The sequence below is a fragment of the Dermacentor variabilis genome, chromosome 8 (assembly GCF_050947875.1).
Source record: "Dermacentor variabilis isolate Ectoservices chromosome 8, ASM5094787v1, whole genome shotgun sequence".
NCBI lineage: Eukaryota > Metazoa > Arthropoda > Arachnida > Ixodida > Ixodidae > Dermacentor > Dermacentor variabilis.
Genome location: NC_134575.1, coordinates 21305804 through 21331979, shown reverse-complemented (window position 1 = coordinate 21331979; position 26176 = coordinate 21305804). Strand labels below are relative to the sequence as shown.

The window sequence follows — 26176 nt, the reverse complement described above, 5'->3', positions numbered from 1 at the left end:
TGCAGATGACCGATCGGCTTTCGGTGTGTCCCCGGGATGAAATAAAACGAATGGCCGTAGGAAGATGGAAAGTGTAATTATATAACAAATGAACGCCTGCAATTTTCAGTTGCCGGAGTCACATGTGATTGTTTGTAAAAGACAAGAAAGTGGTTGTCTTTTTTGAGAGATGAAAAGTAGTTAAGCTTGTTATGTGGTCGGAATTAGCGTCCACTTTAGAGTGAATAGGTGTAAAAAGGAAAAAAAGAGACAATGAGCACAAAGACATATCCTGTGGAAAATTAGGAAACAGGAAGAAAAGGATCTGCTGCATCTCTGGACGTTTCCCTCGAAATGCCGTAAGACTCTGGTTGGTTGAGTACTGCAGATATCACACTCGAAGATGCAGCATGACGAGATTGTTTTTATGGTATGGCTGGTGTTATGAAACAAGATAAATATTGCGCGTGTTTTGCATACGTAATGTAAAGTAACACTCACTTTTATTTAAAAGCATGGTTTCTCGGAGAAAATACAAGCTCTACCATGCTGAACCGTAACGTTTGCAAGCATTTGCTGTGTGTACCTTCTTTGTATAGCTTCTAGTCTTTCCGAAGGACTATAATGTTGTATGCTGGCAGCCTCCGATAGTAGCCTCCCCTAGCATTCATAGTCTAAATAAGGGCGGTCTACGAAGATATCAGTATGCAATTTTCTTTCAATACTGAATTATTACAGTTACATAGCTTTAATGTCCCCAAGATAATTGACTGTTTCTGCAGCGATAACTGCGAAGGGCATCGAGAGGGCAATGGCAGCCACGCGACGCCAGTCATAGTGCAGAGATACGAAGTAAATTTTGGAAGAAATAGGTTAACGCCTGCTCTTGCATATTAAACAGGCACGCTCTTGGTAACGTCGTGAAATCTTGATTGTGTCAGACACACTATTTCCCATTAAGCACCCTCCCAAACTATGTGGCATCTCATTCGTTCTGGTGCTGTTATCAGTTATCTTAACAACAGATTATTTACAAATATTTGAAATGGCGAACAATTCTTCATATGACCTGTGGGGCTGCGAAGACAATATCAACTATTTATTCTGCTAACGTCGTTGGTGCAATTTCCCATATCATGAACGATTCAGTGCATTGACTAGTCTTCGTTAGTTCACTGCGCGTGAAGCAAATATTGAAACATAACACACCACCGCGCCTCAGTGGAGACGGAAGTGAATGCAGCTTTGTACACTTTGAGCACGACTGGCTTCAGTAAACATGAATTCATGGCACCTTTCTACAGAGGTGCTTGCATTTGCGTCCTCTTTGTTTCCTCTCTACTCCTTTTCTTCTTAGTCGCGTTTACCGTTTCCTTAATGCTGGACAGCTAAGCCTAGTCTTCTCCTCGAAAAATACCCTTGCCATATTTTTTTACTTTACGCATTCTTCTATTTATTTTTCTTCCATTGATTCAGATCATGCGACTATTCAAGAGTCGCCTGTATAAGCTCCTCAAAAAGCAATTAAAGCCCACTTTCAATGCGCATGGGAAAAACAGGGCCAGCACTTTTCACCACTAAATCTTTGAGCGTGCGAAGGCATACTTGTCTGTCACAATTGTGACGACTCTGAAGCGACGCGAAGTATACGTCTAGGGTGACTTTGCTCGTTTTCTTTTATGAAAGGGGCGGTTATGACTCTCGAAGCTCTTACAAATTTACTCTGTCGTGCAATATGTAAGGCCTCAGGTATGCTCAATATATATCTAGCTTTCTGGAACATATTACCGAAGTCGGTAATGTGCGCTTATATTGTAGTCGCAGCATTAATTCCACGCGCATTACATGGCAAAAACATATATCTCATTTGCATGTTCAATCGACGTCAAGCAGATGGGAACGCTGTTAGGATGTATCTAGTGCCCTTCCTCCGCGCACCTAAATAACTGAAATGTTTGAAATCACTTTACTGCGAGGACGCTCTTTAGAGATACTTTCTTCAGTTCCGAATGTCATAGTTTTTTTTTTCCTGGAAATGACCTCCACAATATTTCCTTAACCTACTGATATGCCGAAAACCGTCACCTGAAGCTTTGTATTTAAATCTCGCCAATCTTCAGCGCACTTTTACTTGTAAACTCGTCTTTTGCCTTTTACTAGAAAACCGGCGAAGTGCCCAAATCTTGGTCACGCTTTCCAGCATTCTCGTCACTGCATATACGGGTCTTCATAATTAGAAAGTAGTTTAGACTAAGATATTTATTAGTGTTTTACAGCGCATGGATGATATTTCAGCTCCTTGTTTCTGACTGATATATTTACTTCCCTTGTCGTTGGGCATCGCTGAGAATTGACGCTGCTACCAGTTTGTGTTCCCCAGATCGCATACACCCACGTTCTAACAACATTTCGCTGTAAGCCATATGCCCTCAGTGGTTTGCCTGCAGGTCCTTTGTGAGCCACCACGGCTATGAATAAACCTGGCATGCCTCGGTGCTGTGCGACAGGCTCGACCTTTACTAGACCTCCGCCCTTGCACAGGTGCAAAAGTTCATTGTTAGAATACCTGCAAAAGGACAATGATATCCTGACACAGAACGCCTCTCATTTTGGTCCGTTCGCGCTTTTCCTTGTAATAAACGCGCATTAACTCGCCCGGTTCACAATTCTGCAGGCAGATACTCCGAACTCCATTGTCTTGAAACATTGCAGTGCTGCGTTGTCGCTTTAAACGCAGGTCCAACGGAACTCTCGCATTATTGCGTTAAGCATAATTTATGTATATTGAATTTCGGTGGTTATTATGACCCAATCTCATTTCCGTATATTCACTCTTAATGTGTGATAGTTTCATCCCTGAATCTAGCTGTCCTGTTCGTATGTTCCACTCGTGTATAACGTGAAAAATGACTTGATGGTAATAAAACTAATACAGTTATACAAAACCAATTTTATTGTCGTTGAAAGGAAGAGGTGAAAAATGTTTGAGATCGCGTTCTGACTAGGGTGCTTTTTGAAGCCTATGAAACCAAATTGTCTTTCGCAATTTATAACAGCCTCCATTTTTAGGCAATTGCATTACCCTCTCAATTGATGGCACGAAATATTATTAAGATAAATTGTTTGTATTGTAACGTGTGTCATCCCGTAGGTAAATATCTGAGTTACATTGTGCAGATGATAACATCAAAAATAAAAATGCTTAATTATTTAGTATTAGGTTTCATCAAATATGTCGAAAAGTGAGCCTGGCGAAGCCAAACGTGTTTAAACTATATTTCATGGCAGATTAAAAAGTGCCGAAATACAGTCATGTCAGACATATTAGCACAGTTAGGCAAAAATTTGGAAAACCTTATTATTTATTGCAGCAAGCCCAGAAAGTTAATTTTTCAGCTTAGCGATTGCTAAATTAAAGAATGAGTAACAGAAAATTCTTAAAACACTGCCATGGAAACTGTGAAAAGATGCGGGGCGTTCTGGTTACGCTCATGGTACAAATAAACAAGGAAAACGCTGATGTGTGTGGAGCTGCCACGTAGGTCCATAAGCGAGACAAAAGTTATTGCTTTGTTCTGGCTTTGCACAACTGTCTCAATAAAAAAATAAGATACGGCTTCTTGAGACATGAGAATGCACTTAAGTCATGGTACTTGTGTAAGGCAAGCGCTATATATTTTAGCTTAATTATAGAAGCAGATTTATCATACTGAGCCAAGCATTGGAACGAGATGAAAAGCGGGACACGTAACACCACCGCATGCTGTATGCTGTGTGCGGGAAGTTATATTCTGTAGTTCCGGGGGACGCAGTGACGTGATACAGTACAAAAGGCAAGCAAATAGCAGACGGTCAGAGTAAACGTATTCTCTATGTGCGTCTTACAATAAATCAGCGTAAAACATCCTGTGCTTAATAGAAAATTCAGGTTAAAGTTTTTACGTACTGTAGCTAGAAATATGAAAGTTCAGAAGAAGTAGGGTACATGTACATCTCTGTAAGATCAACGCAAAACATATCACTGCCTTTTGCAATGTAAGGTTCTTAGAAATTAAAATTTCTCATTTGTCGCTGATAATGCTGAACACAAGTCAATGGGTTTTCATATTCGAAATATCTTAATATTAGCAGGGTCGTGAGCATGTTGCAAGATTTGAAAGATGTCCAGGAGAACGCGTCTCACGATGAATGTTGTCATTATTGCGTTTTGCCTTGAAGTTATGTAGCGACTCACTATGGTGAGACTGCCGAAAAGCGGTATGCAGTAGGCACGTATAGCTACCGGCCTCCTTTGCAGGCTTTTGTATAAACTAAGTTAACGAGAAGGAGAACTCCAATCAGAATTTATTTTTTTAACCCGATTTGATAGGATAGATTATACTAGCCTCGCATCTTTAAGAATTAACACGGCAGTGATGTGCTCTGTACGGACGACACAGACTTTACTCCACAGAAACGATAATTTACGTGCTGGACAAACAACACAACAATGACAATCCTAATAGTTAGGAATGTCTGAAATTCCTAACGCACCTTAGGGCACATCAATCGTCCTAATAGGCGGTGGGTCGTCGTCTTTGCCGCGACAGTTGTTCTGGTGGACGCTCCGCGAGGTAGTCGGGAGTACAGCACCAACCGAGCTGGTCTGTACCAGACCATGATGTAGCAGGAGCAGTGGAAATGTACAGCAGGCCGCCAGAACACCAGGCCACTGCAGTGCTCGTCAATGGATAGCCAGCCACAGTTGCCTTAGGCTGCGGGCACATCGGGTCACCTGCTCAACAGGCGGGTGCCTCATAGGTCCCAGGTGGCGAACACCGCGGCGACCAGGCCCTCAGATAAAATACGGCACCAAGCCGCTACAACAGCAAGCTGCCGGTCGGCGGGTGAGCAGCAAGTGCAGAACGGGACATCGGTCCCACCAGGTGGCTGCAGGACGCCCGGATGTAGAAAATCGCGACTCGAACCGCCGGTCAGCGAGCTGCCGTTCGAGTAGTTCCAATCTCGATTCGCTCTGGCCATACGTCGCTTCCACTCTCGTGGTCATAGGTTTTCTCTTCCACCGGTCAAGACTACACAATAATCATCACAACTGCCGTTCTTACTTCGCATCGTCGTGGTCACACCATCCACAGCATCACAGCCGACGTTTCGGCCTTCTCTTTAATTCAGTTGTCGTCATCCAGGCAAGCATGGGTCGAATGTCTGCCTCTGATTCTGTGCGGACAAGCTGCGCCTTCTAGAGTTGCCCACGCTAAGTCGTCAGGTGGCCCGTATGCTAATATATATTGACAGCAGAATAAATGCCTATGTGTAGGACGGAACAGCGATTCGTCCGAGCACCATCGAAATTTTCAAGAATTGTTTTTTTTTTCAATAAAAGCGGCACCTACTACGTGGCACACACGCAGCGGCCCATCGTAACTTCAACGAAGTTCAATGAAGAGTGGCAAAGAGCCACTCAGGCATGTTCGCGAAAATAGAGTGATTAATACCCAGTCTAATATACAGAGTAGCCGAAGTTAGCATGAAAGAGGTTGGATAATAACCAGTGTCACATACCGCGTGACCGCAACTGGCGTGGAAGAGGTTGGCTCCTACTCAGTGTCGCATAACCAGCGCGGCAAGATGTTGCAATGTATTGTTTTCGAACTGATTCCCTCAGCAGATCGGCCCGATGCTCTATTCGTTAGACAATGGCTACTCAGTGACTCCGGTTGGGGAAAATATTACCTGCTTCTCAATGGCATGTTTTCGTCCACAAGTCTCCTGGCGCTTCAATATTCTCACTGCCGCCTCATGGGAGGCTTCTTTTTGTCTCCTTGTTAATTACCAAAGCCACCATAAGGTGATGTCGTCGGCGCATAGGGCTTGTGAAACTCCATCCGCCTTCCCGAGTGCATTGAGAAGGGGCTCCAACGCAATGTGGAAGAGCCGAGAAAAATTTACGGAGCTCTTGGGTGTGCTTTTAGATAGGACCTTGATTCTTTAACGCGACCGCATTCTTGAGGTACATTGGGTATATTCAGGGGTATAAGTATGCCTATATTCCACTATGTTCGCTCCTATCTAGACGCTTTGTCGCCAATATGGACCACCATGTACTCGAACTTCAAATGGTTAAACATCGGAATGATATGCTAAAGGACCAACCGTGGGCCAAGACCAACCGTGGGTCGATTTTGAGCGAACGAGTGTGGGGCAACGTGGAACCTCTTTCTATGTATAAGTTGAACGTGGTATGCACCATGCTTCAACAAAACACTGATGCCGACTAGGAGCACTGATTTGTGTCAATCGGTCTGTGCTGGTCCTCAATGAAACTCTTTGATGCCAACTTGCATTTCTACAATGACAAAAATTCAGTGCCGCTTACCTCCCCAGACTGTCTGCTGACAATTTCTTGAATTTTTTCGGTGCTGGATCGAATCGAGCCCGCGCCATGCCGTTTCCTCAAGGACAGGAACCCGATGCTCTAATAGGCTGCTCAAGAAATGCACTAGGCCTGTGTCGACAATAATAAATGTCTTCCCAACCTTAGATTTAGCGAACAGGTCCACAAACGCACTGGTTATGCGTCGATCCTCAAAGAACCTGTCGCTGACGAGGTTTAATCAGGCCGACCTCGCAGCTTTTCTCTCATAATAGATACATCTCACTGTCTGTCGCTAACGTGGACCACTGTACATCACATTCTATGTCACACGCTTCATGCCCGTCACACTTCTCATGTTGGAGGCAATGGGCGTGATACCAGGAAACGCCCCCTGATGGTACAATGACCCTTTTGGAGAGTGCTTGCGCAATGGTGTACTTTTCGTTTGATATGTGTCGAATAATGAATGGGCGTAGTTTTCCTAGATTAAACTATGATTTGAAGTAGTGCACGTCCTCTGTGGCTTTCCTCCGTATCCTCTTTTTTCTCAAGTTTCAGGCAACCATAGATTCTTATCTCGCCCACATTTCAGTTCTTTCAGCAATTATATATATTGTCATTCACCAAATAACGACGAAATTGATGGTTTAGTGTGAAATAAATGTTCCATCGTCACGTCTTATTGAATCACTTATAATCGATAGTATTAACAAGATAAGTAACGAGGGCAATTTTGACCTCATTTATGTGAAGTCACTTCATATCGTACAGTAAATAATAGAGCTGCTACAGCAGGGGCATTTTTAAATTCTAAGCATACTGTTCGTTTTGCCACCGATGAATTTCTTTCTTTTTGGCCGGTGAGGATGCCTATAGTTAGTTCAATAAGATTACCTACCAGGAGAAGTGCAAAAATGTCTAGAGCTTCCCTGGAAAAAAAAATCGGCAATATGTTTCGTCAGCACTGTCGGGAGAATGTGATCTTCATCTTGGTAAGGAGTCTGGGTGTATATTCTAAAAATAGTTATTCAGTTTATCGTTTTCTGTTGTTTTGCATTTGTTCATTTATTTAAATGGACGAGTATAACATATTTTTCACACGGTTGTGTTTTCATAGTGCGCAAGGGACACATTATTTTGCCACTATCACCGTGAGAGACCTGTACAAAGAGAGCGTGAAGCGTAAATCTAAATATTTACACCACACGCAGTGAACAAAGCAAGCACGGTTGAGGTAGTGTTCACTTGCTGCTAACGCAAAATACGTAGACTTATCTTATCGCTCCGTATACCTCCATCTTAAACAGCAAACAGTCCCGGGCAAAATTCTTTCATCAAAATACACTGCTGCATAGGCCGCTGATATATTCAAGAAACGTTCTGAATAAAGAGGATGTATTATTCCTCATCGTATTAACAATGACATTACGCAGAGAACATCTATGCCTTATGCGGATTCTACATCTTTGCCCACTGTGTATTGCAGAAATGCGCATGAGTTCTCAGAGGACATTGTCCGAAATGAATTCCGTGTGGCATTTTTTTCACCTTAAATCTGATGCACAGCCTTTGTAATGCAGTTTTAAAGCAGACTAAAAAAATATGCCAGAAAATGTTTGCTTACCACAAGCAGTATTGTTTCTAGTAGCAGTGGAAGGGTTGCAGGAGTTCGGTCTCTTTTTGTTTTTGCCTATATAAGCCAATAGCATGTGCTCACGACCGCCCTGTCTACGGAATGGTTTATAGTAAAGAAAGAATTGACAGACACACTTAAGACTGCTTAGGTGTGCGAATGCGAAAGCACAATAGTCGCTTTGGTGAAATGTCTTCGCATGATGTTTCCGACATGCCTACAAATTCTTCGGCGGACTCGGTTTGTGTGGTTGCGTATACGAAGGCCCCACTCCTGAAGCATTCGTATCATTTTGATGCAGAACAAATAACTTTATTTCAAGCTATGCGATCTCGTATTTCTAATGGTAGGTCTGTAGTCTCACTCGCTTGAACCCACTAGACAATCTTGCACCCGCCGGAAAGCTCCAGCTGAAGTAGACGCTTCAGGGTTCATCGCAGTAGAGACAGCACCGATGAAATCAGTATTGCAAGTTACGCGCGCGAGGCAGCTCGCTCATTTCATACTCGAGACGTTGCACCCCCTCCCTTTTGGCTGTGATTTCGCGCGCCCACTGACGCACATACTATGCACACCTCTAGTCAGCCAGAACTGTGGAGCCCCTGTGTCCTCGGAGAAGCCTGCTCGTCTCGCACCATGGAGGGCCGGGTTCGATTCCCACCCATACGGGAATCTAGTAAGGTTTCTTCGCAAAGCTTATAATTTGCTTTGTAAAACGGAAACTGTATGACAAATTTGACGACAGCCTGAACATTAGTGACGTGCTTTTACTACTTGCACCGTCTTTTGTACTTAGTACCGTCTGTCGGCCACGTCGCCGATAGGAAGTCGGACTTTCGCGTCATGGGGCATGTAGTCTTTTCGCGTTAAAATAAACAAAACCACAAGAAAGGCCATAATTTCCAATTTGAAACTATTTCTCACAGTAGAGAGCCAATAAGCGAAAAAAACCCAGCTTAATTGTTAACACACTTATGGGCCTGTCTGTGCACAATGTAAATTGAGTAAAAAAAAAGATTACTTCTGCTCTTGCACTGAAATTTGACTTTTCTTTTTTTATATACTCTTCCGGCGATTTACCTCTCTTTTCCCCATAGAATGTATTCTTTTATTATATGGTGAAATGAGCAATGTCACAAATTATAACTCGTTCAGGTTGCAGAGAAAACTTGCGAAGACAAACATTACAAGGGTGAACAGCAATCGTACAACGGCACCTCGAAGATATCGTGAGTGTTCTGGCTGAATAGCTTACTTTTCATAATGGTACTGTTAACTAAAAAGAAACACAGCAGTACAAAACGACCACACAAAATGGATGCAGCTAGCAGTGGTCCAATTCATTTCGCTTTCTTTTTCGTCAACGCATTTTCTTGACATCACGCTACCGGCGTGAATGCAAGCTGTGGCAATTAACTGGGATTCATACCTTTGCAACAGTTTTTGTTTCAAGCGACGACACTTCAGTATACAGGCGTTACTTCCGCGACTAAATTAGAGTGCAAATTTATAAGCAACAATTCTTTCTAAATTGTACGATCAATTCAAATATATTTGGCCTTAACACTCATGTAGCACTGAATTCGGAAGGTATACAAAAGTTGGCCCTCGGATCGCCGCTCTCAATTTAGGCAGTGTTATTGCTGGTGGTTACATTCCACCATAGTATATAGTTTTTCAGAATGCTTGCGCATAAAGTTCTAAGTGAACTCATTTAGTACATTTTGTGACACTTTATCGAAATTATTTGGCGATGTTGCTTAAGAACAAGATGTAGGTGACACTGCAAGCTGTGATTCTAACAAAATTAGGCTGGACTGCGGTTCCTAGATGCCATGTGTTAATTTGCATGCAGAATCATGTAAAGCTTCCATATCACTGGCAAGCTCACGGAAAGAAGCAACACGATGTCGCACGTTAACACGGTGACACGATAACAACAATGTCGCACAGTTTTGGCACCACAGTATCTGTATTTTCATTTTTCGTTTTATGCTTACTGTGTATCTTTTTGGTAGCGACGTATTTTGCGGGAAGTATTTTCCATGCCAGGCATCATGTTCACACCACTTGTTTTATTTATACAAGTGACTGTGTTGATGACTACATCACTCACGTTGTATTACGCTATTTGTGTCACCTTTAATTTTTTTGCGTGGTGCCCAACAAACCAATTGCTATTTGTGATCTTGCGCCTTCTGATTTTAAATGGACTGTTTCTAGTTTTTTACGTATCTGTAGTTCTAGGCAGTAATTTGGTACATGCGGTGAATCTTCAATTAGCCCAATGCTTCCTATTAACTGGACGACGGAAGGAGTGTATCTTTGCTACAAACTGTCATAATACCAGAAATTAAACAGGTATCTTGGGCATGCAAGGCATACCCCTGCCAGAAACTAGTTTTGCTACGTACTATGCAGGTAACTAAACGAGATCGTTTTTAAAACGTGCTCAAACAATATTTATTATTTGTTCCTTCTGTGCTCAGCAGGGCTGCAGACTGAAGCATATTGTCGAGTTCTCCATCTGTGCGGGTATCTCGATCCACCATGAATGGTATTGGTTTAGCCTCCGTAGCCATCTGCAAGATGAGTACAGTAGACTGTAATATTTCATCCCTAGACACTGCACAACTCAAAATACACTAAGTATACAATGAACATGCTATGTTTTCCTCATTAGGCAATGCATGACATTCGACATAAAGAACCATGGTGATTTCCACTGAAAACAGACACGAAACTCCGAGAATTGTTACTTAGTATTACTAGTGAATCATGATTGTTCAGTAGCACAATCGCGCTGGGTTACAACGAGAAAAGTTGCGAGATCTCGAAAAGAGCCAAAAAAAAGGCAGGTGGCAGCACAACGCGTGAATTTCCCCGCGAAACTGCGGTGGCGTCACGGATTCTTACAGCGCGTAGTTAGAGCTATAAAAATAAAGTAGAACACTATATTTTCATTGAAACAAACGTTTCGCATAAAAGTTTCTTCAGCCAAATTAAGTATAAAGGAGTAAACGAGAAGAAAGGGAACCGAGGGGCCTGAGCTTTATCTATCTATCACAAGGAGCCAACAAACCAAGGACGGCATAGGTGAAATTACTTGTACTAACCAATTGAGTAAAGAAAGGATAAATAAATTAAAGTAGATGAAAAATTAATTGGCCGCTCGTAGGATAAGAAACCAGGTCTTAACATTACGCATGCAGTGCGCTTAACAATTTAGCTGCTGCGACGCCGTTTGCCCATTGACTTTATGGTGTGTTTATCTTTTACTACTACAACTAGCCCCGGGAGTTTTAGCCAACGCCGAGGGTCTCGAATCTCGAGCATTACGAGGGTCCAGAATCCGGCATCACTCATGCCTTCAGGTAGCATATATGGGTTTATTGGCCACTTGCTGTCCCCGAAAGTAGGTCATGCACTCGAGACGCCTGCCACAGGAAGGATGTACCACAACCGCCGCCAAGGTTTGTGAGTGGTGGCGCTGGCTAACACTCCCTGGGTTGCTTCTAGTAGTACAATATAAATACCCTAGAAAATGGATCGGAAAACGGTGCGGCGGTAGCTCCGTTGATAAGACCATTGCAGGCGTAATACCAAGATGTGGTTTCGTATCCCACCTGCAGCCAGTTTATTCATCCACTTTCATTTCCATTATTTATCATTTCTATAAATAAATTAATGCGTACAAGTAATTTTCCTTATTTTGCCCTGGGCACCGTTGTTTGTAGGCTTCTTATTATATGTGAAATAGGAGTGGGCACTGCAGTACGGGGCATCACTGTGACCATCAGTGCAGAGTATCTAGGACGTGACTCAACAAAAATGCGGCTTATGTTTCATGCTAACCGCCGTGGTTGCTCAGTGGCTATGGTGGGCTGCTGAGCACGACGTCGCGGCATGGAATCCCGGCCGCGGCGGCCGCATTTCGATGAGGGCGAAATGCGAAAACACCCGTGTACTTAGATTTCAGTGCACGTTAAAGAACCCCAGGCGGTCAAAATTTCCGGAGTCCTCCACTACGGCGTGCCTTAAATCAGAAAGTGGTTTTGACACGCTAAATCCCATAATATATATATATATATATATATATATATATATATATATATATATATATATATATATTGTAATGGGTGCGCTGAACAATTCCGCGGGTATCGTCTCTTCGTAACCGAGGAGGTAGGTGAGGCAGAGCAGGAACAGCTCGTTGCCCGAACGGCTCACACTCGTGCCAGGCACTGGCGATCCGGCTCGCCCACTTGTTGCACAGCAGGCATGGAAGAGACGATCTGGCTGGCCTTGTTCTTGTGCTCTTCTTCTTCATTACAATATATATATATATATATATATTCACAACATTGGTACACAAATTCTAGCCTTGTGAGTCGAAACTAGCTAACAGTAGTTGTTTATCAACTATTCAATACAAAAGGTAATTTCTGTACTCACTTGGTTCCATTTAAAGAAGTAAATACAGATAGCTTTTGTTGTCAGAACATTGTCTAAGATTAATATGTAGGGTTCCGTAATAAAGTGCGGGTGAATAGCAACCGTCAATGTTTTGGGCTGTTTCTTTTAAATTGCTGTAGTCTCAATTAATAAACGTCTCATTGGTTGGCGTCTGTCTTGCGAGCACACGTGTAAAAAATTGCCAACGTGAAATAACTGACAAATGCCACCGAAACGCTGTAAAGGCAAGGGAAATTAGAAGTAACCCTGCATGTTCACTTCACTTCTAGGAGTCATACCTCCCAAATCAGGGATTATTTCTTCGCTGCGGGAAACAGCTATGCGCGCCCCTAGTCTTGCTTACAGTAATCTATGCTGAAATGACTATGCCGTAGCAGTTCCCCGCTCGACCTGAAGTCATCCAATCAAAGCGTTTTAAGTTATTCTACGCGAGATAACGAACTCTAGAACGAGGGTCATGGTTGTTTTTTCTTATATTTGGTTATGGTGATTGTGATTTTTCTTTTAGCGTTCTCGGTGAAGTAGAAATACGATGCTTTATATCAGGGGAACATTTCCACGTGTATTTATCAACTTTGCCGCAGACCGCATTGCGCCGGCTGGCAAATGTTTCAAGTTGATGGCTAGAGCAACACGCGCATTTCTGTATCCGAAGTTTCTATAATATTATCGCTGGTTCTATCCGTTGGCTCTTGTCACGGAACCTTCTGTAATCGACTCTACGGGCGAAGCGACTTCTGGAGTAGTTTCTGAAAGGCACGCAGGTACCACCGATTACGCGGAAACCTCCGACTAGCCATGTCTAGTCAAAAGCGCTAAAGATACTTCGTTACCTGTCCCGAGCCCTACGTGCAGCCCCGAAACAAACTAAACTCATTACATACAAAAACTTGTAAGACCTATTCTTGAATATGCGACTGCCATATCGAACCCTTACAAAATTTCGGACATCCACAAAATTGAATCTGTTCAGAAAAAGGCGGATCGTTTCATATACCGCCGCTATGACACAATGTTTTAACCGTCATCTCACCTGCATATGCTCCATTTAACGCCTCTTTCCCACCGTCGCCACATTAATTCTCTGAAACTTGTACACTCTCTGTTTCACTCTCTACATTCATCATCATCATCATCAGCCATTATGCCTCCCCTAATACATATCTGACCCGTGTAAAGCCCCTAATCACGAGAAACAGCAATCACTTAAACTTATCAGTGTTTTTTGCTCGCACCAACACCTTTAAATACAGTTTTTCCCTAGGACTATTGAAGTCTGAAATGACCTGCCTGGTTCCATTCTTTGTTTACCACTTAAAGAATTTGGGGTTGCTATTCAGTGCTGCCTTTATCGATGTTACCTAAGCTTCTTTTGTATTGTGATTTGCATTTTCCACATATTGTATTCACCCACTCCTGCAATAACCCTTGTGGGCTGCAGTATCTGTAAATAAATAAATAAATAAACAAATAAATAAATAATGTCAGAAAGCGGACGCTCTTCTCCCGCACATAACACTCCCGAAAATCGCCTTCTTTGTTCGCCCTATCGTTCGGTTTCAGCATAACTTATTTAGCTGAGCGTAAGTGTACCCGATAAGTTGTTTAATTCGTGATTCAAAGTTAGAGGTTGCCTTATTGAAAAAAAATTATGCGGTTTCACGTGCCAAAACCAAGATCTGATTGTGAGCATGCCGTAGCAGAGAACTAGTAAATTTGGACAACCTGGGGTTCTGTAACGTGTGCCTAAAGCTAAGTACGCCGGTGTTTTCACTTTTTCCCCATGCAAATTCGGCTACGAGGGCGAGGCGTCGAACCCGCGACCCCATTCTTAGCTGCCTAGCACCATAGCCACTCAGCATCCCCGGCAGGGGACGTTGCTTCATCCGTCATCGTCTCTACAACGTGGTCACACACACATACATATATATATATATATATATATATATATATATATATATATATATATATATATATATATATATATATATATATATATATATATGTGTGTGTGTGTAAGCGTTTAAGATTATTTCAGAGAATATTAGACATTGCTTACTGCGATATTGAGGTTTAACGGTGTAACGTGTGGTAGGTCTTGGAGTAGTTGGAGGTGTAGGACGGTTGTAGATTCTCCCTAATTTCGAACGATGATGGGCTGCAAAAGCACATTGCCGGCTTCCTCCGTGCATCGCTGATAGTAGAAGAAAAATTGAGACAAGAACGAACAACATTTTTGCTTGAATATACGGTTTTGCGCAAATGCCGATGAAGTTGCAAAGTCACCCCTTTCATATACCCCTTGGAACACAATGAAGAAAGAGAATTTTCTATGAAGTAATCCTCGTCAATTTAATTTCTGTTTTCTGTGGGGAATTTTGATGTGGCACAGGCATTTTTTATGTTGTACGGCGGGCCATACTTTTTTTAACAGAGTACGAGATCAGCACTTTCCAAAGCCGCACTTGGTCCGCATTGTCTTGAACCGAAAATTGTTCTCGTAGCGAATGTTCGTGATAACTTGAAATAGTCTTTTTAGCTAGAAAAAGACCCAGTTTCACCCGAAAGGATAAGCATCGAGTGCGATAGCAAATTAGCATACAGCTATACCAATAAATATAGTATTTATATCGGTCGTGTAATCTCATAAATATTCGCCTACTAACTAAGTTCACACATATGTTGGTACGCGCGGAAAAGAAAACCTCAGCACTTCTTCCTCGATGACCGTGCACACTCTCTGTGAAAATGCTGTAGACAGAAAGTGCGGCAGTTGCAGCAGTCGAATTGACCTTCGTGCTGTCTCTCGCTTCAAAATGAACTGAACAGCGAGAACACATTGCACGCGAAGCTATCAGCCCCGCCGCGCTCTGTGCCAATCGCAGATTGGTTTCAGCTTGGGGACCGGGCGCTGCGCGTCAGCCGTTAGAATAAAACGCCCTCACCCCCTCACTCTCTCCCTCCCCCACGATGCCTAGGACGCCATGAAAGCTGGCGCATTACCTCCTGACTTAAATCCCTAGTGAGCACGAGATTGAGCGGCCACCTGTGTATAACGCCTCTCGCATTCCTTCCCTCCTCCATATACGTGGTGCACGATAGAACGCGGCGCGTTTCCTCCCCACTTTCCTCTGTTGCATGTTGGAGATAGAGCCAGCATTGTTGGCTCACTCTCGCGCTCTTTTACTCGCACGAACTTTTACGGCGCGTGTCGACGATGTTATTTATGGCTCCTGGGCTTTGTACCGAACATCACGGCGACGGTGACTGCATAAATACACCCGGAGAGTCTGTAGAGTTTCAGCACTTCTCTACAGTCTGTAGAGAAACATTCTGTACTTTCAACATTTGCAAGCGATGGCCATAACAGCAAATAAATATATCTGCTATATCCAAAATAGTTGATCAGACTATGAATATCCGTAGGTATAGTGTGGTTAGCTGAAATATTGCTTTTCTTCAAAGTATTTGTGTTTTATATGATGATTTCATTTACAGTAAGTAAAAGCAGAAATCACATCTATACTAGAAATAAACGAAAACAAATGGCGTTAACCCAAGGGCCCAATATTAATCATTCATAAGTAATTTCCCCTATGTTATCCTTGGTGTCAGTGTTTATTAGCTCCTTATGATATGAATGATTAAATAAAAATCGGGCCCCTTTGATTACAATATTTGATCCCCTCGGTCGGTTGACCCCGTTTCTTCTCGTTTATTACACAACCAGGGTCTCCGTTCCGGCATCATTGACTCCTTCAGGTAGCATGCGTGGGTTTATTGACCAGTTGCTTCACCCTAAAAGATCACGTACTCGTGACGCCTGTGGCAGAAACTCTGTTTCGCGTCTACCGCCAAGGCTTACGAGTGTTGGCGCTCGCAAGCCTTGGCTATCTTGAGTCACTGCGCCTAGCACAGTGACTCAAGATGGCGGCACAGCTTACTGTCCCCATCCAAAACGCGTCTACTGCAGCGAGATTACTCTTTCTAGATGGCTCTAGTATGAAACATAAGTACCCAAGAAAGTAGATGGGAGAACAATGCCGCGGTAGCTCATTTAGTGGAGCATTGTAAACTTATTGCGAAGACGTGGGATCGTTCAGAACTTGCGGCAAGTAGTTTTTCATTCACTCTCATTTCTATTTATTTATGACTTTTTTAATTCATTTAATAAGTGCAAGTAATTTCCCCTATGTTGTCCTTGGTGTCAATGTTTGTTTATCTTCTTATGATATGGGCGGTAATTTCAAGAAACGCGGGCCTCTCATTGGGTTTGACTAGCCTTTGGTTTTCTCCGCATGTTCCATCTTCAAACCTTCGATTTCAAATCAGCTATCTGTTCCTTATTTCGAAATGACCTTCTAGTATAAAATTTGCCTGTTTAGGTGTTATGATGTCTGTAGGTGCATGTTTTATTCCGTTCACACAATTGTGTGTCACGGCCTTGCACAACAAACATGTTCAACATGGCAAGAATGGTTCCTTGTGACAGACAATAAGTGAAAAAAAAGCTTGTATTTCAGCCTGTAGTAAGTAAAACTGTACTTCCAAATTGCTGAAAATTCAAAACCCCAAAAAACTCCGTCGAATCCATGTCACGGTGACTGTCGGCGTAATGCGCCTAACGCAGTGACTCAATATAATATAGCGACACAACATACTGACCCCATCCAAAACGCGTGTACTGCGGCGACATTATTATTTCTAGATTCTTTAAAAACTCTCGCCACCTCCTAACGACGCCCTCGCGAATTCTGGGCGTCGCATCCAAAATGCATGGTGGGTCTGTGCGTGCGAGCTCTGCGAAACGCGTCATGATGCGAACGGACCCTTGCGTTTGTTTCTGGATACGATGCGCCATCTGGTGGCACAGCCGTGAAGGACACTAGATGAGAGAGAAGCTTGGTGCGCCGGCGCTTGCGAACGCTCAGAATTGCGCCTTGAATTGCGACACACGCAATATGTCTGAATCCGTGACCGAAGCTGGAAAGGGGTTCGTTAAAGAACGGCATCATCGCAGTGGATATTTAAGCTACCTGCTGAAGTGTCAACTGGTCAGGGAGGAAACCTTGCGACATGAGTTTGGTTAGGCTGTGCATCGGTAAATTTCAAGGCACCATTTGCGTCTATACAGCGCAGCACATTCCCTAAGCAAATAACTAGCTACTCAAGTTAGTGCCTAAGACGTTCATTGAAAAGGGGCGCACGCCTACGCGCATACACCTAGTGACTCAAGTTGGTATCAAAGTGGTTCATTAGAGAACAGCAAAAACCAAGTGGCACATACCCAGCGCTCCTAGTCGGCGTAACAGTTTTTTCGAGTAGCGGGTAACAACCCAGTCCTGCATCTGCAGCGGCCCCCATGTAGGCGTGATAGAGGTAGTTGAAGCGTGGCACTGGCGTACACATTGCACATGATTGGTTTCTGACCCTGTTCCCTCAGAATTCAAATCCCACGCGCTACCCATTCGACGAAATACTCCCCAGTTACCCAAACTGGCAGGCAAATGGTTAGATACAAGCATACACAGTTACAAACCCAGATGCAAAGCTAGATCGATAGCCCGCGTTAAGTGCGGGAGGTACTGTAACAATGCTAACACATTAAAACACTATAAGCGTTTACAGGAGGATAGTGGCCCGCACTACCTGCCTGTTTCAGTTCCTTGCTTCCAGGGTGCTTTCTGCCAAAGGCCCAATTCACGTCTCTTCTAGTCAACAAGAGTTCAGTTGAAGTCATAAGGTAAAAAAACGGTAAGGCGCGCAGAGACGGACACAAGAGAAGAGAAGCGGACAACCCTAGGACCCGAGCTACGCATCAAACCACCGCAAATTATTTTACAAGTAATACTCCTTACAACTGTGTTTCCACACTTCAGGGATGTTTCTTCCGACATCTTGCTGTAAGTGTATCAATAGAATGATTCCACACCAAAAATGTATCTCGCTTCATAGAGGTGCCGCACCGAAGGGAAGCTTAAGTGAAAATACGATCGAAATGGGTGAAGGAGCATAGCTTTTAACATAGATAGCGGGTTTTCACTTTACCGGCTGTACCATACACAGATACTCCAGCATCCCAAAGTTGCATGGCGTTTTGCAAGAACCCCCGCGTTGGCTCTATATCATGTTGCGACATGGCTGTATCCTTGGTGGAGCTGTCTACGACGTCTCGCAGGCTACTTAATAGACAGCTAAAGCTACGAACCTTGTTAGTCAATAAAAAATCCTACCCGCAGTTATACAGACCGTGGAAAGCGCTAAGTTGACAAAGAAACACGACAGTTTCTGAACCTAATGCTATACTGCAGCCCTCATTAGCAATTTATATCTGCTCCAACCAAAGGTGAGCAAATATATGCTGAATGTACCACACGATAATATCCACTGTGTTAAGCTTAGCATATAACTTCTATAACGATTCAACGTATTGCCACCACTAAAAAAAAAGTCTGTCCGACGATTACGTACTCCTTAATGAAATTTGAGCGCAGCTTTATACGTGTTTTCATTTCGCGATATATTGAGGCAAATAATTTGCGACCAAAATTACTGCACCGACTGGGAGTGGGCCAGTGCCGTCAGCGCCTTCGCAGAGGGATGGGAGCACTATGGGATCATTGGCATGATGATAGGCATCGGAGCCATCTGTGAAAGACATGACAACGAAGGCATGGTCCATCTGAATAAGTCGCGAAGCTTGGAACGAAAAGCGTGCCCAAACCTATCGCCAGAGATATCGGTTAGTGGTGCACGATTGAAGCACGACCATGTGAGGGGGGGGGACAAACACTGAAACTAGGGAAGCTATGTGAAAAAGAAAATGTAAATTTTTAATCAGAATGCTGGCTTTCGAGTAAAATTTCCGTTTCAAATATGTTCCTTGCACTGAAAGAACAAATGTTACTTTCTTTTCCCCATTTCTCAACTTATTATGTATTTGGCAAGACTTGGCAGGGCTGTGCAAGCCAGCTATTCTGTCGTGAGGAATGCCGTTGCTCACTTCAAGGCGGCGGTTTCGTCGAAGTTTTATTATTATTATTTCGTCGTGTGTTTCTTCAAAGTGTGGCGTGCGCTTCGCTTCAAATTTGGCGTGAACGAGCGCACCACATTTGTTGGCGAAAGGTGGGATTCAAGTTTTTGTTATCGTACAAGTTCACGCTGCGGCATCCGGCGCGCTTGTCTTGTCGTGACGATAAGAGCGGAACGCCCCGCGAAAAACGCCGCACTAATAATAATATTTGGGGTTTTACGTGCCAAAACCACTTTCTGATTATGAGGCACGCCGTAGTGGAGGACTCCGGAAATTTCGACCACCTGGGGTTCTTTAACGTGCACCTAAATCTAAGCACACGGGTGTTTTCGCATTTCGCCCCCATCGAAATGCGGCCGCCGTGGCCGGGATTCGATCCCGCGACCTCGTGCTCAGCAGCCCAACACCATAGCCACTGAGCAACCACGGCGGGTGAAAAACGCCGCACTATGTTCGGTTGCTCTCCGTAACACAGGCTCTGAGTGACCGACGGGCAGCAAAATTAGTAAGTGGAATGTTTTCTAAATTATAGTGGGGGCAATGTTGTCTCGACTGATAACTGTTGCATAGGAGTACATGATGTGGCACGGAATTCTAATGATTGTGTGAAAAGGATTCGCATAAATTGCTACGCATTACGACTGTGTGCTGGCCATAGTGCTTTTCATAATTGAAACATGTTTTGTTTGATCAGTTATGTTGGTGAAGTGAATAATAGTGAAGTTGATTTTGAAAGCTCTTTGGCCGTGTCATTTAATTCCATCCTATTGGCTAACCTTCCTGAAGAAGCTACTGGAGCAATCGCCGTCTATAATAGCGTAATTACGTTCACATTAAGACATACGCCACTCCTAATAGTTAAACGACACGCTGGCGTTTAAGCTGAGGCGAGCCGCAAGCTCGCCTGAGCCTGAAAAGAACAATAACTGTTGTCGTAGTGGCCCTAATGCCGGACGCTAAAGAAATTCAGACATTCGTGCCAAGCAGCAGAATACACTGACGTCACTGCCATTTCCAGTTCTTACGTCACTTTTTATTTTTTTTTTATATTTTGCATGCTGTTAGTTGTCCCTCCACGGTACGTAGATGGCAACGGTTTCAGGGAGCCTCATTTTCTTGACACTTGGGCTTCTATGGAAGCTTCGCTATCAGTGTACACATAACTTGGCGAAGGTTGCCAGTTGTTGAAGAAGACAAGAAACGAGCAAGCAGTGGCACACGCGTGTTCGAGCGGTTACACCCAAGCCGACTCGGACACTTTTAGAGCTCATGTTACATATGAGGCACGTACCGCAGCGGCACTCACGTTTCGCACTTTCAGAAAAGTACTCGGCATCAAGTAGAGCGGCCATATAAAAGAGCGCGACTGGCCTCCGTATGCCATGGGGACAGGTGTGTGCAATCCACAGAATAAAAAAAAAAAAAAAAGCAAAAGCAAAATTAAAGAGGCCCTGGAGTCACGATTGTGCAGCCTAAAGTGCAGCCATCGTGGTGTGCTATTATGCCACTGCTTATACATAAACTCGACGGAGCAAATGGGCGCAAACTTCGAGCTTATTTTAGTGCGCGAGCCACCTGTTGTACGCCATGCTCACACGCGTTATTGCGAAACCTACCCAGCTTCTGTAAGAATTTTGATAAAGCTAACGCGCCCCCTGCCCTTCGTCCTGGTAAAGTGAACACGACAAAGATCTACGCAGTGATTGCGCGAACGCCTTCGTTGCTTGATAACAGTCTAGTGCCTTTGATGTGTCGTCTTCCTTGAGAATAAAACCCTTTGTGACGTGAAAAGCTGGGTTTCTTGGCTCTGGTTAACTGGACATTGATACAGCGAGAAAATAACAAAAAAGAGAGATTGTATTTTTCCGTTACAACAATGCCCACTGTTTCAGAAAGTACGGAGCGCGAGCTTTTTGTTTGGTTTCATCTTTAGTCTGCAAGTCGGGGCGAACTGCAACCGGTGGCTATGGGGGTGCGATTTGCAGCTGTTGCGTACCGGGGTGTAGATCGTGCAAGATAGTCGAAGAGCTGGGCATCATTTTCCACTAGCAAATAATTGAATTTTGTCACTGAATAAAGAAAAAAAACTCGAAATTCTCCAACAAGAAATGTATTTTTAAAACCCTATGTTTCAGCTTTCTCCAAATATCTGTTGTCGCCAACCAGGGAAACATATGCGAATGTTTGCCTTTGGTTCTCTGTAGACAAGGCGCGCCTTCTAACGGTGCTGTCGTGAAGTGGTCTCGCGGCACGTATGTTAACGTATGTTGATATGTTGAATATATAAGATTGCCTTGCATATATGATGAAAAACTAGTCTGCGCACCGCCGAAATTTCACAGAATTTTCTTTGGCGATAGAAGCGCACACACCCAGAGCCAATTGGCAGCCACAAATAAATTAAATGAACAGTGCATAGACCCACTCACGCAGGATGTCGTGAAATAGGTTGGCGAGTACCCAGTGTAACACACCCAGTCAACCAAGTTGGAGTGAAATAGGTTGCCTTGTACGCAGTGCGACATGCCCAGTAACCTCAATTCTTGGCATGACAGATTTTGAAACCCGGTTACTTCAGCCGAACGGCCCAATGGTCTATTCATCAGACAATGGGCTACTCAGTGATACAAGTTGGAGATAAATTTACCTGTTTCTCAGTGACACATATTAGTCCACAAAACTCCCGATACCTTTAAAGTCTCACTGCTGCTTCCTGAAAGCATTCTTGCTGTCTTCCCGTTGATGCTAAAAACCTCCATATGATTATATCGTGTGCATACAGTGTGCGTCGAATTTCCTAAGCCTTTCAGAAGACGTTGACAGAGGGTTTCAATACAATGTTTAAGAACAGAGAAGTGCTCACTCAGCTCTCGAGCAAGCTTTTTGCTGGGAATTTGATTTTTCATTTGCTAAGCATTGTTGAGGTATTATGTGGATCTTCGTGGGTATAACTATCCCTGTATGCTTCTACGTATGTTTGTATCTAGATATCTCCACGCCAAGGTTTGGCTATCGTGTACTCTACGGCCAAATGGTTGGAGCATCGCGCTAGTGTGCTAAAAGGAACAGGATTCAATACGAACCGTAGGGCCATTTTGAGTCACTGAGTGCAAGGCAATGTGCACATATTCAGAGCATTCAGCGAATCTCTTTCCCGCCGACATGTATCACTGTGTAAGCAGATTTTGCTATGCAATGCATTTCAACGGAACTCTTTGATGGCGACTTGTAGAACTGATACGTGCCAATTGGTCTGTGCTGGTTTTCAATGAAACTCTTTGATACCAGCTTGTCTTTCTACGAGGACGAAAAGTTATGCGCAACTTGGTCTCCCTGTATTTGTCTACGCACAATATCTTGTATTGTTATGGGGCTGGTCGAAAAGAACCGACGCAACATGGGTTCCTCAACGACAGGAATACGACATTTTCAAATACTGTGGCAGAGATTAACTGTAGATGTAGATGCTTTTCAGTAAACGTCTTCCAAGCCAATGCTCTAGCGAGCTATGTCACAAATGCATTCGTTACCTGTCGCTCTTTATTGAAACTCTCGCCAACGTGGAGCACTATAGATCACAAGAGGTTGGCAGCAAGCAGAACACTTCTCAGCGTTCGTACGCATCAGCACGCAATGCTTCACCTCTCGGAGGCAATTAACGGATTTCGTCGCAACGACTTCCGTTGGCACCGTGACCCTATGAAGTAGCGCTAGCAAAGGTCCCGCCGGCCGCACGGCACCTTTCTCTGCGTTTGCACACAATGGCGCATCGTGCATCCCGGAGACCATGCGCTGTCAGGCGCGGCTAGATGTCGTTGATAGTTTTTAAGGGAGCATGAAAGAGGAGTTCTTAGGCAGTATACGGCTTACAGATAATTCGTTTCAGTGGTGCCAATATGTTGGGTCGTCATATTGTTTCGTCACGTTAACCTGTGTATTGTGTATTGTGTCGTCACATTACCCTCGATAGTCATTGTCAGATAAGTTCTGTCAAATTTTTAAAATGCCTTACAACGAGTGTACCGCAGGGCCTACCGGGGTGAGTCTGTCTGTCTGTCTGTCTGTCTGTCTGTCTGTCTGTCTGTCTGTCTGTCTGTCTGTCTGTCTGTCTGTCTGTCTGTCTGTCTGTCTGTCTGTCTGTCTGTCTGTCTGTCTGTCTGTCAACGTTTGTGTCTAACCCTGTTCTTGTCGGTCTGGGTGACTGTGTAAAGAAAAAGTTCGGCAGCATATTATACTCCTGTAACACGTGAAGGCGATAGCCAGTGGCACACTAGGTAATGCATTAAGTTATACTATAGGAGGGGTCAGACGTCTTTGAAGATATGGCGAGCCGGAGTGGGAAGTACGCCTGTGGCGCAGTAGGTCGACCTCCACAACGACACTACCTAAATGTGCACCATGCTTGTCCCCAATAAGTGTTGCAAATGTGTAACACAAGCAGCGCACAATTACATTGCATCCTCTCAACAGAGGCAAGCAGCACTCGCGGTCGAACACCGCTCTACCGTTCGGCGAGCACCGTCTGCCGTAGCGTAGTTCCGAGGTCTACAGAGCAATCCTTCGCCAGGCCCATGGCGAGCGCCCTCCAGCGCCATCTCAATCGCTTCGCAGTCGACTGTCGCCGCAACCGCCGCCGCCGCCGGATGGCGTCAGTGACAGGACACCTGTGTTTTCCGTTTGCATGCGCCCCTCGTTGTCTCCCCTCCACCCACCTCTCGTTAGGAGATGGTCACGTGGTTTTTTGCATCACTCGACTGGACGTCGCCTTTCTTCAAGGCCATCACGGAACGAGTCGCATAAAAGTCTTGCCTTAAAGATGTCTAGTCCATGGTCTCATGCTTAAAGGATCCGACGGAATGGAATATGGCTACGTGCTACTTGAACAAGATGATGTAGGCCTTTGGATACTGTGTGGCGTACGCATAAGCGGACACTGGCTGATCTGAGAATGACGGCGGGCCTTGGTATTCGCTGGCTTCCATGAATACCAGAGTTGCTGCCCTTTGTAAATACACCGGAATATAGTTTCGCTACTATGCTTCCACGGAACAGTTTGGTGGAAGTGTAGGGTGCTTCTTCTGATGGGGGGGGGGCACATAGCTACCTCGAGATTACCGCCATGCTGCCAGGGGAGGATACGTTACCACCAGCTAAGCCTGCGACCACCACTCTCTCTATCGCCCTTTCGCAGCCCCGTGATCTTGGGACATTTTTTGAGGCAAACAGCATTGACGTGTATGAGTAGCTCCACATGCACGAGCGTGTCAGCAAACAGAATTTCTGGCATCTAGCTTTACGTTGGCGAATGTCACGTTTTAGCTCGGCGGAACGCCTGGCCTCTGGTTTCGGAGCCACGAGGGCGATCTTACCAGTTGTTGCACGTTCAAGCAGCAGCTTCCTGACCTTTTCGGCAACCGGCTTGGTCGACAGTTGGCTTCAAGAAACAAACGGTGGGACCTACCGAGATGCTAACCGAGCATTACTTCTCGTGCATACAGGATGTGTTGGCCTTGTCACTACAAGCTGACCAGGAGATGTCTAAGGCTGACGAGACGTCGACACAAAACCCACTGTTGCCCACACGGGCTAAACGAACACTCTTGAAGTCCACGTGGATGACATCCCTATCATAGCTTTGGCTTCAACTGGGGTGCACGTCTCTACATGAGTGCCAGTTTTTGTTGTCGCATGGAGATCTTTAAACATCGCACGACCCGAGATGTACGTGTCGCTGGCGGTGTGGCGGACGCTGTTGGGATAAACACAGGTGGAGTTATCATTGCTGGTGATCAGGTGGTTATTTTTACGGTTTTTACTCAGTGCCCTCACGAACTCATACTTTTATTTGATTTTCTTTGTGCGAATTCCGCTCTGACTGATTGTAACGCCGGTGCCCTCCGCCTTGAACTTTCTCGCCTGTATCAATCCAGTGGCCAGCCTTCGCCGTCTTGCTTAAATTCCAGTGACATTGTTTGTCTACCATCAAAAACCGTGTCGTATGCCGAATTGCGATGTTCTTGCTCCGGATGGCGACTACTACGTGGCGCCTTTACTGTCGTCCTGCGCAAGCACAATATTGCTGCACCCTACACTGCCGTCAGCATTACGGCCAACAGAGCGTGCCTTTCTCTTGTGAATTTTCGCTTAATCAGGCAAATGCTTCCAAAGGAACTTTCCGTAGCCCACCTTTGCCTCCTGCAAGAAATGTAGCTGGAAGCTTTTGCACTCCATGCTACATGTTTTTAGAAGGGCACTCCTATGACGACAACTTGTGTCAGCCGCAAATTTCGCAGCGAGATCGCCAATTACCTTCTACCTAAGCACACCTAAGCCCTTAGTCGTATTTTCGAGTCCTGTCGTGACATGCTCTACTTCGGTAATGCACCTTTGGGCTAGACGCCCGATGTGCATCACATATATACATGTTATGACATCCTTATTCATGAACGCCGATGATGAGTCTCTGCATCTGAGCGAAGTGTCATCCAGCAGCAGGTCAACTCGATGATTGCGAAGGACATTATGGAGCTATCCTCCTGTCCCTGGGCGTCCGCTGTTTTAGTTCAAAAAAGGGTGGATCATAGCGCTTTTGTGAGGAGTATCGCCACCTCAACAACAATTACAACACTTACAACAACTTACTTACGTTTGCCCGTATCCGTGAATTGATGATACGCTT

The 26176-nt window shown here is 44.4% G+C and overlaps 1 protein-coding gene across 7 annotated transcripts in view; it reads left to right on the top strand.

Moving 5' to 3' along the window:
- Positions 1-26176, top strand: part of LOC142589798 (uncharacterized) — a 148517-nt gene that overhangs the window by 30964 nt on the left and 91377 nt on the right. For 2 of the 7 annotated variants that reach the window (XR_012829946.1, XM_075701377.1), the window contains exon 2: positions 9144-9217. The exons of 4 other annotated variants lie outside the window; for them this stretch is intronic. The gene's annotated coding sequence lies outside the window, so the exon portion shown is untranslated. Of the gene's footprint in view, positions 1-9085; positions 9218-26176 lie in introns of all 7 variants that reach the window. One more of the 7 variants, XR_012829949.1, reaches the window with a different exon arrangement.